The sequence below is a fragment of the Mastomys coucha genome, unplaced genomic scaffold (genome assembly GCF_008632895.1).
Source record: "Mastomys coucha isolate ucsf_1 unplaced genomic scaffold, UCSF_Mcou_1 pScaffold21, whole genome shotgun sequence".
In the NCBI taxonomy this organism is placed as follows: Eukaryota; Metazoa; Chordata; class Mammalia; order Rodentia; family Muridae; genus Mastomys; species Mastomys coucha.
Window position 1 is genome coordinate 85,069,355 of NW_022196904.1, and position 13,893 is coordinate 85,083,247.

The 13,893-nt window shown below is 43.7% G+C and overlaps 1 protein-coding gene across 6 annotated transcripts in view; it reads left to right on the top strand.

The window, feature by feature from the left end:
* The window catches only part of Tenm4 (teneurin transmembrane protein 4), a 702,050-nt gene that overhangs the window by 66,425 nt on the left and 621,732 nt on the right, over positions 1 to 13,893 (top strand). Inside the window, exon 2 of one of the 6 annotated variants that reach the window (XM_031387401.1) lies at positions 10,421 to 10,524. The exons of the other annotated variants lie outside the window; for them this stretch is intronic. The gene's annotated coding sequence lies outside the window, so the exon portion shown is untranslated. The remainder of the gene's footprint in view (positions 1 to 10,420; positions 10,525 to 13,893) is intronic. 6 annotated transcript variants of the gene reach the window in all.

The window sequence follows — 13,893 nt, forward strand, 5'->3', positions numbered from 1 at the left end:
GAGGCCCGAAGAGGACATTGTATCCCCTGGAACTGGAGTGTGAGAGTTATTAGCCACCCTGTGGATTCTGGGAATCAAACCCAGGGCTTCTGTTAGAGCAGCCAGTGCTGTGAGCCACCAAGCCATCTTCCCAGCACCCCCTTCTTCAATTTTTTAAGACTGGTGTTTGCAGGTCAGGATTCACACCTGGCTTACTGATTCTATTCCAGCTCTTTCTGCTTACACCATTGGCTGTGAGAGAAGGTTCAGTTTTGAGTTTCAGATGGGGGCAGTTACCAGCTGTGGGAGAGGCCTCACGCCCCTCCCTTTGTTGGTTGAATGTAGGAACTCTGGCCAGATGGAGCTCTCCTTCTACCAAGGAGACCAGGACTTGGAAGCTTTGGCACAGCAAAGCAGGCCATTCACTATCTTCAACATATAATTTTAACCTCCCCTCCTTGCAGATTTTCTTATTACATTTTACTGCAAAAGAAAATGGTTCTGCTCCTCAGATCCCATCACACCCAGGGATGTCCATCTAGTACGTATTGGATTGACCTTTAGAGACTGAGGTTGGAAAAAATAAAAATAAAATCACCACTCAAAATATATTTCACAAGCTGAAAGAATGATACAAACGTCCATCCGTCTGTGCCAAACTTTAAGTGACCCTGGTAGAAGTACGTGACATTGGGCTGCCCAGCAAGGGGAGATGCAGGACAGGAGCCCTAAGCTAAGCAACAGATAAAGGCTATTTTTCTGAAAGTTACTGGGTGAGGGGTGGTCGCATTTGCTGTGTGTAGCCCCCAGGAGGTCTCTTGTCTTGTCCTTAACAGCCATTGCCATTCGCAGCAACTCTTTATTTCTTTGGTGCCTTCCCTCTAGTGCTTATGGGATTTGAGGGCCATCTTACCCAGGCTTATGTCAAAGCACACCCTACAGGAGGTTCTAGGGAAGAGAAGCCTATAGCTCAGGCTCTGGGGGACAGGGCACATGGGTTTTTCTCCTTTGGGAACTTAGTAAGTAAGAGAGCTTTCAGGACTGAAAATGAGCCCCAGGTTGGAAGGTTTAGGAACCGTGAGCAGCGTGGCTGTAGTCTGTGATGACAGGTGTTTTCTGTGTGCCTGAGTCAGTGGACGGATGGAACCCTTGATACTCCCAGCCAGTGGCTAGGTAAAATCCTGGCTTCCTTCCAGTTTCCAGCCCAAGTTGTTGTTGTTGTTATTTTTTTTTTTAATATTCAAAAGCATCTTGAAATTAACAGGCTGCCAGGCAACATGACTCTTATTAACATTCTTGTTCTTTCTGCTAACCACTCCAGAGACCTGCTAACCACTCCAGGTCTCAGGCAGTGTGGTTTGGTGGCACAAGCAACTGGGGCTCAGGTCTGAAGACAAGACTATTAGTCCTGTTTCTGAGGCTCACTTGCTGGGTGACCTTGGGCATCTTGCATCTGCTTCTGCATTGGTAAATGGAGGCTGTATCTGACTCTTGCGGCTTTGGTGATATCAGATTAGAAGATCTGAATAAACATGATTTGCAACTTAGAGAGCCTTATGTCTTCCTGAAATGGGCTGCTCCAGGCACTTCACAGTCCGCACTTCCTATCAGATCAAGTCGCTCTTTGGTTTGGAAGTCTAGATCTTTCTTTGCTTTTTCCCTCCCTGTGTTGTCCTGGCTGGTCTGGGACTCCTGACTTCAATGGCCTTCCCACTTCAGCTTCCTGAGTAGGGACTGCAGGTGGGCACAGCCACGGCTAGCCTTAGATCCGTCCTAAGAAGATGGTTTTCTCAGGTTGAGAGTGGCCTGCATATGATATGATAACAGACACTTGCGAGGAGGTTTTCAGAGACTACCCCTGATAGAGTACCTAATATGGACAAAGCTTGCTGGTGACTAGGGGCTTCCTGCATATTCCATTAAAATCTCTGTGGTTATGCCAAGAGAGGTGGTATTTCACCTGAACTCTGCTCACTCACTCACACATATGCACACACACTAGAACCGAGGCTTAGAGTAATTCAGTAGCTTAGTAAAGCACACACAAATCAAGCGACAGGAGGACATGACACTGTGTCAGCTGACCTCTCAATCCATCACATTTCCCAAGGTCTCAGGTGCCTCCCATATCCCCCATCCTATTAGAACCTTGAAAACTAAGGGCAGAGCTTTCAATTTTTATCAGTCTGATTGTTGTGCCCGCACCTTGCTAGTTTTTTTTATTTTTTGTTGTCTTTGAATACAACATCAGTTTGCCTCTTAGCTTTTAGGGCCTCTGTCATTGACTTCTAGATTCTTTGTCTATCTGTTAATGGAGGTTCTCAAGTTTTCTTGAGAACTTCTAGTAAATTATAAACATTAATTTTTCTTAGTGGTAGACAAGTGTTTTCTCTAAAATGTATTTATGTATATAAATTTCAAAATCTTTAGTTCTGGGATGTCTACACCCATCCTGTTAGCCTTTTGTATAAACTCCACCCCAACAGATACCTGGCAGTAGCTAGGTATGCTCCTCCCCATGGTTACCTGGCAACAGCCTGGTAGGCCTGGCCCTATAAAAGGGGCTGCTTGCCCCCCTCCTCTCTCTCTTACTCCTGCTTCTCTCTCTTGCCTCTTGCCCCTTTGTTCCCTCTCCCTCCCCTTTCCCTTCCCCCTCTCTCCACGTGGTCATGTCCAGCCCCTACTTCTCTGCTCTCTCCTCTCTGCCTTTCTCTGCCTCTGCTACCCTCTTAACTCCCCTCCCCATGCCCAATAGAGTTTATGTATAAACTCTATTCTTTTTTTTTTGTGTGTGTGATTTTTTTTTGAGACAGGGTTTCTCTGTGTAGCCCTGGCTGTCCTGAAACTCACTCTGTAGACCAGGCTGGCCTCGAAGTCAGAAATCTACCCGTCTCTGCCTCCCAAGTGCTGGGATTAAAGGCGTGTGCCACCACCGTCCGGCTAAACTCTATTCTATACTACTATACTGGTGTGTGTCTGGTCCGTCAGGGGGAGGGGATGCCTTGGCATGGGCCTGCAGAGGCACCCCCTTCCCCCACACCTCACCAGAACATATTCTTATAGCTCTTTCTCTTTTTATGATCACAACACATCCCTTTTTTAATCTTAGAATTTATATTTCTGGAGATTTAAGTTTTGTGCCCACCACAGCATAAAACTTTCTTCTTTGCTTTCTTTTAGTAACTTTGGGAAGCAAAGGAATGTTAGACATGATGCCCTTTAATAGAAGGCCCAAGCCTTGTGAATCTCAGACTGGCCTGGCTGTTAGTTTTTCTTTCCTTCACAGGACCCTATAAGCCAACAGGAAAGCAAGTAGATGGGAGGAGGGCTTTAATTAAATTTCTCCACTTTTTAATTTTTCTGCACTTCGGGGTGCCCATCCCTCACATCACAGAAGCCATAGTCAATGAGTAAGGGTTCCCCGGGAGCTCTGCACTTAACAGAACAGCCTCCATCATCACTGTAGTCTGTTGTCTATGATGTTAGGCCCAGAGGCACCAGTGGACAGAAGAAAGCAGATAAGACTGAGGGGTGGGTAACAACAGTGTGGTTGACCCAGGCCTCCAACTCACTGACCCCTTCTCTATGCAGAGGCACCCATAAAAACAAGAGAGCAAGCAGGAGGCAGGCCGAGGGCCAGAGGAGGTCGCTGCTTGTTTTGCTGGTCTTCCCTCTTTGGGGGAACTTAAACACATGAGTCCGATTTGACAACAAATTCTACAAAAGCAAACTAGGTTAGGAATTCCAGTGTCATATCCTGGGATATATGGTTTCCTTCCTAAAAGAGAAATAAACACACGGAGAAAGCAGGTAAGGGAGTCTAGAACAGTCTATGAGTCTGAGACCCAGGATCAGCTTTAACTGCTTCCTGGAGAAAGACACTAGCCTTGGAGGCAGACAATCCAGAGTTTAGAATGAGCTCTAGCAGTCATGGATTAGTAATCACACAAATAAGCATAGTGTTTTTCACTGTGTGGCTAGTGTTGTAGATCTTAGGGAATTTTTTTGATCTACTATTTAAAGATATTAGAAGGAAATTGGCAGAGGTCCACAGATGAATCCATGTTAGCCTGGTATAAAGGGAGAGGTTATTGGATATAGAGAGGGATGGGTGGATAGAAGAAAGGAAGGAAGGAAGGAAGGAAGGAAGGAAGGAAGGAAGGAAGGAAGGAAGGAAGGAAGGAAGGAAGGATAGAAGGAAGGAAGGACAGGCTGTGAGTTTGGGTTTCTGAAGCTCTCTGTTTCTACACACCAGTTCTCTTCCCTCCTGGCCCAGGGAGCCTGATAGTAAATTGCTAAATCTGGCAAGAGGGCATGAGGAAAATATCTTTTTCCCTGCCCATCAATTGTCTAAGAGTTTCATTTAAAGCCAAGCATATGCTCTACTGAAGCGCTCACCTCTGTCCCCCTCTGCTTCTTTGAACCCTATCACTGGTCCTTGGAAAAGGAAAATGAGAAAGGGAGAAAAAAAAAGGCCCTGAGTGTAAGAGGCGTTAATCATGCTGAAATGCAATGCTCCTCTCTGAACCTTGCTAGATGAGAATTATACATGCTGATTTCACCCGCTACTTAACTCAGGGAGTGACAGGCTGCAATTGAAGAGGCTTCAGCCAGTTAAGTGCTGTAAACCCTTGCCCGGGTTCTTAAGCAGCTTTCAGAACCCTCTGATTCTGGTCGGTAATTTGGTGGTGGCCTTGCTAGTGAGTCTTGGCTCTGTCTTAAAGGGAAAAAAAAAAAAAGGTTTTATCCCCTGCTAGAATGTAGCCTGTTCTTTTGTTGTCTAGAGACTGGAGACAGTTACAAGCAGATAGGGAGGGGAAGAGATTTTACAAGGAAAAAAAAGAAAGCAAGAATAGACTTACATGCACCAGAAATAGATAGCCCCTCCATAGAGCCGTCTTCTTACTGGGATTGGAAAGGCAAAGGAAGGGAAAGCTAATATTTGTTTGTTATTCACTGAGTTGCAGATTCCTATCACTCTTGACTTTTGAACTCCACACATCTCCACAAGACAGGTGTTGTTACTCCTATTTTTCAGGTTGGAAATTAAGGTTAATCAGCTTGCCCAACACTATGACAACACAGTGGTGTGGATGCTGACAGTGAAGGTAAAAGCTGACATTTATATGGCAGTCACTGCTCTCAGTTCTTTGTAGGGACTGTGCTCACTGACTGGCTCCCCCTCACTGTACAGGGGCGGTTAGCATAAGTGGATTTTCTAAGAAAGCCTGTGTTCCTGTCCTTTGCTAGAGAATGGAACGATTGGAATTCAAAGATACACAGTCTGACCAAGGCTTGCACTCTGACTCCTAGGATGGAAGGTGGGAAAGAAGATCTGAAGGGCTGCAAATACACGTGACTGCCCCACTGCACCCTGTGCCTGTTCCTGAGAGGGGACAGTGCAGGGCACGGTGGTCTTGGGGTCATTTGAGTGCTGGCTGCCTGTACGTGTTGCTTCTTCTTTTTCTGTATTGACTTCTCACTGTCTCCCACCCAGGCATGTGGAAACTGACGCTCAGGAGGTCAAGTGATTTACCCAAAATCATACCACTAATTGGGGCTCTGGGCTACTTTTAAGCTAGATGGTTTCCTTTGCTGGCTCATCTCATTAAATTTAAAGAACTATTCCTGCAGGCCTGATTCGTTGAACAAACAGTGGCTCAACAAAAGCTGCACAGCTGCCCTTAGCAGCTCTTGCTGGGGGCCAGAGGTAAGGCTGGCTTGGCCTGCCTCAGAGGACTCTGAGTTTTGGGGTTCCCTTGTTCCTTCTTGTTCCCTCCCTAAGGAGCCACAGAGAGCCGAAAATGGCAGGACTTGGCTTCTACCCCTTGAGTAAAACCACAGTAACCTCCACTCTCCTTAGTCAGATCTAGTTACAGCCACATAGACATCAATTACTATTGCTGTTAATTCCACACAAGGAAGGTTTAGATTCTTGATCCTGAGAAACAAAATATGGCCCCAAAGGGATGATCAAGCCCTATCCAAATTGTCACTTTTTTGCTGCTTTGAGAAAGGAGCACTCGCCCCCCCCCCCCAATGCCAGGCTATTGGAATTCACATTTGTTTCCGTTCTCTCATTATTCCACATATTTGAATCAAAAAGATGATAAATTGCTTCATTGTAGACAGTTTCAGCAGGTCATTGATATATTGGATTAATTGGATTAACACCAATGAGGTTTTCCAAATCCCCCATCCATATGGCCAAGTAAATAATAAACAGATATGGATGTTCATAGAGGTATATCATATATGCTTATTATACATACACATTCATGAACATAGATGAGTATACAAATGTATGCATTCACAAGTACCTGTAAGCAAATAATAGCAGTTCTTCCATGGTACCTAGTCAATAACAGATGTGTACCAGGCAAGGCTTAACCGTGTGTTATCTCCTTGTAGAAAAAAAATAGAAGTTCTAAGGAACCATTTTCTTAGACTTTTCTGGAGAGGGAAAGTGAGGAGACAGGGTAGGGACGGGATGAGAATGAAAATCACCAGGGACCATAGCCATGTGCCATGCTATGTGAGTGCCCTCTTCATGGCTGTTTCCTAGGGAAGGAATCATACCCTCCCTGTTTCTGTTGAGGTGAAAAGGGAAGAGGGCACATCCCTTCATGCACAGGGATGCCTTCATAGGAACTCACACAGGGATGCCTTCATAGGTACTCACACAGGGATGCCTTCATAGGTACTCACACAGGGATGCCTTCATAGGAACTCACACAGGGATGCCTTCATAGGTACTCACACAGGATGCCTTCATGGGTACTCACACAGGGATGCCTTCATAGGTACTCACACAGGGATGCCTTCATAAGTACTCACACAGATACTGTTGTCTTCCCAATCTTACCATGTGATTCCCAAATGAGACTGTGAGAAAGTTTAAATGATGGGTATGGCTTTTATAAACTTTCTCTCGGACAACCTGTCTTGGTGGAGTCTGAGCTCAGCAAACTTCAGTCCTTTGACCAAATCCAGGCTCCACATCTATTTTTATATGACCCATGTACTAAGGATAGCTCCTATGTTTCATATGGTAGGGGAAATAAAATCAAAAGAAGAATATTTTGTGGTCTGTGAAAGCTGTATGAAATTCAAATTTTAGTGTCCATAAATAAGTGTCTTTTGGAAGACAGCCACACACGTTTGTTTCCATGTTGTCTGTGGCTATTTGGGGGCTGAAGTGGTAACCCTGAGTTGTGACAGAGACCATAAGCTGTGGGTTGGAACTCACTGGAATGCTCTGAGAGTCCTGTGCCTCCCTACTTTCTTTTTTTGCTCATGCTGGTTTCTCTGCTCTTGTGTGGCTGTACCCCAACCCCGTTTCCCACAATCCAGTTTTCCAGGCTGATATCAAGACCACTAACTCTGGGAGGTGAAAACCTTTCCCCACATACTCCCTAATCCCAGTGAGAATTTGGGACCGGTTACTCAATCTGTCTAAAGTTAAATTTAACCATCTTTAAAACAGGACTGATAACACCTATCCAGGCATGTCTCTCAGCAAGCAAGGCTTTAGCTAGTGTTACTAGCCCTGACTGAGTACATGCTACAGAATTTAGTGTGCCTCAAAACTTGTCCTAGCCTACCATGGTACCGTGAGCTAGAATCATTTTACATGCCTCTTCTCTCCTTGAGGACATGTAGAATAGCTTTCTGTATCTTCAGCCTGGTCATGGGAAGGGGTCCAGGAAATAGTCTCAGCACATGAGTCCTAATCTCCCTTTGTATTCACAAATGTCGTATAAGCACACCCTTACCTCATTTTGTTCACTTCCCTGTATAGCTGTTCTGTTACCATCCCCTGCCTGGATTCAAGCTGCACACTGTCCTTCCCTATTTTATTGACCTTTCTAGTTGCTGCCATGCTGGCAGAAATTTAACAACCAGCTTTCAGAGAGGAAAAGAAGAGTGGTCCGTGTAGTGTTTGCCAATTTCTCTGATGTTCTCCCAGCAGCCAATCTGTGCCTCCTGACATAAGGCCTCTGCGTGGGGGGCTGCAAAGTGGGACACACAAATTGGTCTCTAAACCTGTATATGATTTCATCATTTCAGCATACCACCACCTGCTGCTCTATGACCAGTGACTTAGCTGCTTCCTGTTGACTTCAGCCTAAGCTCCAAGTCCTTAATCTACCAATCATCTCTGCTACCTCCCTCAGTCTTGTCCTTTCCCAGGTTTCTCTCTCTGTAGTAGGCATTCTTCTGAGCTTCACACACCATGCTCCTCCATTGCCTCTGTCTTCCCAGGTCTGAAGTAGCTTGCTTGTTCCCATGCTCTAGAGACCTATTGGTCTGCACTTCTGGCTATTGCAGTAGATCACAAGGCTGTGCAGTTATCCATTGCTACTACCTGTTTCCCATCAGAGTTTATGCTCCAAAACACAGCACCCATAACTCACATTCCATTCTTAGGTTCTGAGTCTATAGCATGGTGGAAGCTTAGAGAATCCTTCCCAGAAGATTGCAGGGCCCAGCCTTCTTGGGTATTTGATTTCTGTCTTGGGAATAATATCTAAACACTAGGGTCTTGTTTACTTTAATAGCTCATATTTTTGGAACTTAGAAGCACTCATGATTTGGTGGCTTCTGGGAAGGCTGGGGCTATCTCCTACCGGACTATGACAAGCCTCTGATGGAGGAAAAGTCCATGAGCTACATTTTTAAAATGATGAAGTGCTCTGTTTCAAGTCTTTGGAAAGAAAGTTATCCATCAGAAGTCCTTCCTTCATGTTGATGGGACAGATGTTGGTGTTTAACATTCCAGCTCAAAGCTTCTTGGGCCTGCCATTTTTAGTGGCAAAAATTGAAAAACAATCTGTTATTCCTACATTGCTAAGTCCATGTAATTTCTCCATGTATCTTCTCCAAAGTCAGAGTGGCAATCCCATATTTATCCTACAGTCAGAGGATTGTGGGTTATTGGGTAAAAATCCTCATTGGGACGGTTTTGAAATATGTCTCCCAAAGGTTTTTGTTTCCCTTTTAAAAACATCTAAAGTCTTTCTTAAGTGTGCCTATTGCATCAAAAATGGTGCTACTGAATAACTTTGAGTATCCCTATCCAATCCTCTTGAGAAATAAGAATTATAAAATGACATATTCTAGTTTTTGAGTGAAGGCATAGGCTAACTGTGAGAGCATTATAGATCGAACTGTGCAGGTACGTGAGAGTAAAGTATGGTTAAGAACATCCCTCCCTTGCATGTACTGATGTGTGGTTTGGGGGTGAGTATAACCCCCACACTATGGGATTCTAATACTTCAAGGGGTTACTACTGGATGTAATGAGATGATGTAACAGGTAAGAACCATTGCTATTAATAGCATATGACAATTCATTGCCTACTAGTAAATTGGTCTTACTTTGATTTTTACTATACTTTATATACCTATGAGGATTTTAGTTAAATCTGTGTGAAATTTGAAATTGCTTCTTACAGAGATAATTGGGGGTAGGGGTGGAGATATCAGACTTAAACAACAAAGAAATGGTAAGACTATGAGGGAGCAGGAGGAGAGATGGTGAGAGCAATCCCAAGCCCCCTGTCTCAGGTCTTGCCTTCCAGGCAGAACCATGAAGTTTGTGGAATGTGCTGAGATGTAAAGTAGGGTGACAGTGATCAGACGTGCTTGAGAAAGCACATGTAGTCCAGGACCATAGGGACCAGCGCTGTCCCATCCACTGCTATATGTCTGTGCCCAGCAATGGCAGGCTCTGACACACAGCATTAACAAAGCCTGCATGTGTTTGACAAGTGGTTTCTGTGGCCAGAGCTAAGATTACTCATCCTCCTGCTTCATGGATGGCATTGGAAAAATAGCTCCTCAGTGATGTCACTTGGATAAAGTAAGGGCCACTCTAAGAATTTCCTGTTTCATTCAGCAACCTACCCTTTCCTCTCTGGGAATATGATGGACTGGGCAGGTAGAGGGTAGCTCCAACTGAAAACAGCCACGTCTGTGGATGTTGAGATGAACAGTGAGACTCATCCCTTTGAGCTATGAATCACTTACCACAAAGCATACAAAGTCACAGGTGTGTCATTACAACAATGGGGAAGAAAGATCCCCATGTGTTTCTAGCCATCTAAGATTAGTATCTAAAGAGGAACTACATAGTTCACTACTATTTAAAAACCATCATAGATGTAACAGCTTTTCTTCTTAAAATATGTAGATGTATTATTATTATTATTATTATTATTATTATTATTATTATCAGTAGTAGTCTCATTTAACAATAACATGAGATTTCATAGGTTTCTATATAATTTTGACCCACATCTCCCCCCTCAATTAATTATGAAATGCACATCCTGTGTAGGTCTGCTGCTATGGCCACACACTGAAATACCTATACTCACTGTCTGATTTAAACCTTACTGTAGCTGGAATAGATGTATGCTTTCTTTCCACCTTTCAGAAATACATGGATATACATCTCGGGGAGAGACTCAGACACAGCTGAATTCCAGAGACAGACTGTACCACAGAATCATAAGTTGCAGGACCACAAGTCAAACTGAGGTCAGCCAAATTCCAAAATAAAACCAACATCAATGCATCACAAATGTTCTGATATTATACATTTTCAAGTGTATATGATTCTGCCTTCAGATTGGGGAATGATAGCTCACATCAGGATGAATCTAAAATGATTTAAGGAATCAAGAAGGTAGAATAAGTGGGCTGGGTAGGGACAGTAGCAACAGTGAACCCATAATCACCATTGTCAAGAAGATAGCCTCTGCTCATTACGATAATTTTAAAAAGTAGGTGTTTTGCCATTATTCTGTTCATTTTTCCTGGAAAAGTTTGAAATCCAAATTTATACATGAAAATTTATGTTCCTCATGTGTTATTGATTCATTTGACTAAAACAAAATATGGTACAAACTTACAGTTTGGAAGAATAGATTTAGATGTCCTTGCAAAGGAAATAACATGTGTATGAGGTGCTGTGTATGCTAAGTACCCAGATGTGGTTATTACAAGATATATGCATGTTGAAATTTCACACCATGCTCCATAAACATGTACCATTGTTATATAACAATTAAAAAACAGAAATGAAGCTAGGTGTGATGGTATGCGTCTGTAGTCTCAGCTCTCAGGAGCTCGAAGAAAAAGGCCGTGAGTTCCAGGGCAAACTAGGCTACATATACTGTATCAAACACACACACACACAAAACAAAAACAAACAAACAAACAAAAAAACAAAACAAGGAAACACCAAGAACAAAATGAGAAGTGGTTATATTTTGAGGGATGGTATCTGTGTATGCAGTGTGTGCACATGTGTGCATGTTCAGAGGAGAAGATCAGATATTCTGCTGTATTACCTTCACAGTATCACCTTGACATAGGGTTGCTGACCTTGGAGCTGGGCCAGCAGTTAGCAACCCGCAGTGATCTTCCTGTCTCTGACCCCCCCCCCCGCTTTAGCCCTGAGGTTACACACACACATGTATAACCATGTGCAACTTTCTACATAGATGTGTCCTGCTTGTGCAGCCAGAGTTCTCACACACTCCACATCAGTCTTATAGAGGAAACAAATTTTAAAAAAGAGAAGCGAAGATAATGGAGAAGAGGGAGAAAGAGAGGTGAGGGAAAGGAAGGGGAACAGGAAAAAAAAACCTATACAAGGCAAAAGAATATATAGGAATAGCCTACCCCAGGGTAATGTCAGTGGCTAGGCCTCTATTATCTCTTCATCTGCCTTGTGAGAGTGGTCAGCAGAGAGACAGTGTGCCTGTTCCAACTGTACAGCACACGTTTGAGAACACTCCCCTGGGAATATTCTTTGGAGTAAGAAAATGGGCCACACCAGGAAATCAACTTAGTCTTAATTAAAGTCCATTGGCTACCTATGTTAATACCACTTAATCTTCCAGTCCACTGATGGATATTGTTGTCCTTGTCTTTTGCTGATAAGAGAACAGGTTTAAAGACATTGAAAGCCTGAGCCAGGGTCATAAGACTTTGAACTAGCCAGGTCTGCCTGACTTCTAAATCTGTTCTCCTAATCTTTGCACTGTCCTGTCTCCTCCGGGCTCTATTAGCATTGAAGACCTTCTTCGGACATTGCTTTATTCAGTGCCCATTGTTCACCAGGGCTAGATGTCAGAGAGTGTGGGAACTTGTTCTAGAAATAAACACCTTGCCTGGAAAAGCATCAGTCTTCCAAGTAAAGTGCTTTGTGTATCGTAAAACCTTCAATTTAGCTCCATTATATTTTAGGTCCATGAGGAATAGATTGCAGCTCCTGCTTTCCCGCTGATTAGAGCATCCTATTTACGTGTATACAGTACCTATTAGACGGTGAGCTTTGCAGAATTAGCTCCCTGATGAACAGGTATTATTTCCCCCTCGGCTGACACTCAGCAGCTGTCTGCAGTCATTGTGTTCAAGTTCACCCGAGCCTGGTATGCCGGGACAAATGGTGCAAAACAGCTTGCCTTCTAGCCCAGAGATGGGTGAGGCCAATATACCTTTGGGTATATATGGGTGTGGAATATACCTTTTTGTTACTAGGTGAATCTGGGCAGCCTATGTAATATCTGGGCCTCATTTCGTCATCTGTTAAATAGGAATGATCTTTTTCCTAACTGGGTTCAGGACCTACTCTTGATCCTCTGATGCTTTTGCTCCAGCCCCGGCTACCTACCCTCCTTCACTGAATATGTTCTGTGCACTTCTGAGTAAGCATGTGTCGGACGTCTTACTCTGCTAATCTTATTTTCGTCCAGATACTGTTTGTGAGTAGTCTGTTCCTTCTTGACATCGATCAGAACCGCCACTTCCACTGTACATCAAATTGCAGCCTCCCTCTCTTCCCTTCTGCTGAAGCATTTACCTCTCTAGTGTTTCTGCACTGTGACGAACATAGCTTGATATCAGGCAGGCCAACTGTTTCTTCTTTCTTCAGGGTAGCTCGTTTGTGCTGACCAGGGTCTCAGCTGGAAAGAGATGACCCATCGGAATGGGGTGAGTGAAGAGAGTTTTGTCAGCTGGTTATGTATAGAGAAGGGAGCCAGGACATGACAAGCCATGGTGAAGAACTCGGAAGCTAGCAATGGTGAGGAGTCATGGCTACCCTGTGCCTAAGGGATGAGAAGGAGATGCAGGACACAGAATCCATGGAATATCCCAGAATGATTTGTGAATTGCATCTGCCTGTCTGTGTCCCCCAGCGGGCTATGCACATGCACAGTCATGGTCAGCTTTTATAAGGGTGCTGATAATTTAATCTTCTTGCTTTCACAAGTACTCTAATCCACTGACTCATTTCTCCACCAACCCCTGCCCCCAATCATTTTAAACGTACATCCATTCTGAGTATGGCAGCACGGGTCTCTAATGCCGGCTCTCTGGAGGCTTTGGCTGGATTTAAGGGCAACCTAAACCAAGTAGACAGACCACCGCACCAAATGGGAAAACTGATTCACAGTCTTCCATCCGTTCCACTTCCAGTCCAACCCTTCATGCTCAAGACCTCAACCCTTCCCCTCCAACTCATCCTATTTATTTTAATTTGACTTTTAAATAGTCTAGATGTTAGTACAAAAATACTCAGACTTCAGCTACATATAAAATAGTATAGTTACTTCCATGTATTCCCTTTCCGGATTCAGGAATTGTTAGTATCCTATTCGTCAGATTATCTCATTTGTAAATACTTTGGTGAGTGTTTAAACGATTCAAGATTTCCCCTGAAGTTGGACAAAAAGTGAAACATGAGATCGTGTGTTCATCAATACCAAATACTTAGTAGGGTCAGGTGTCTAGGAAGTGTTCATATTTCTCTGATTGGCTTATAGAATTTTATAGTTTGCTATTCCAAATACTGTAATTGTTCCATTGCCATAAAATAAATATTTCTTTTACTTTAAA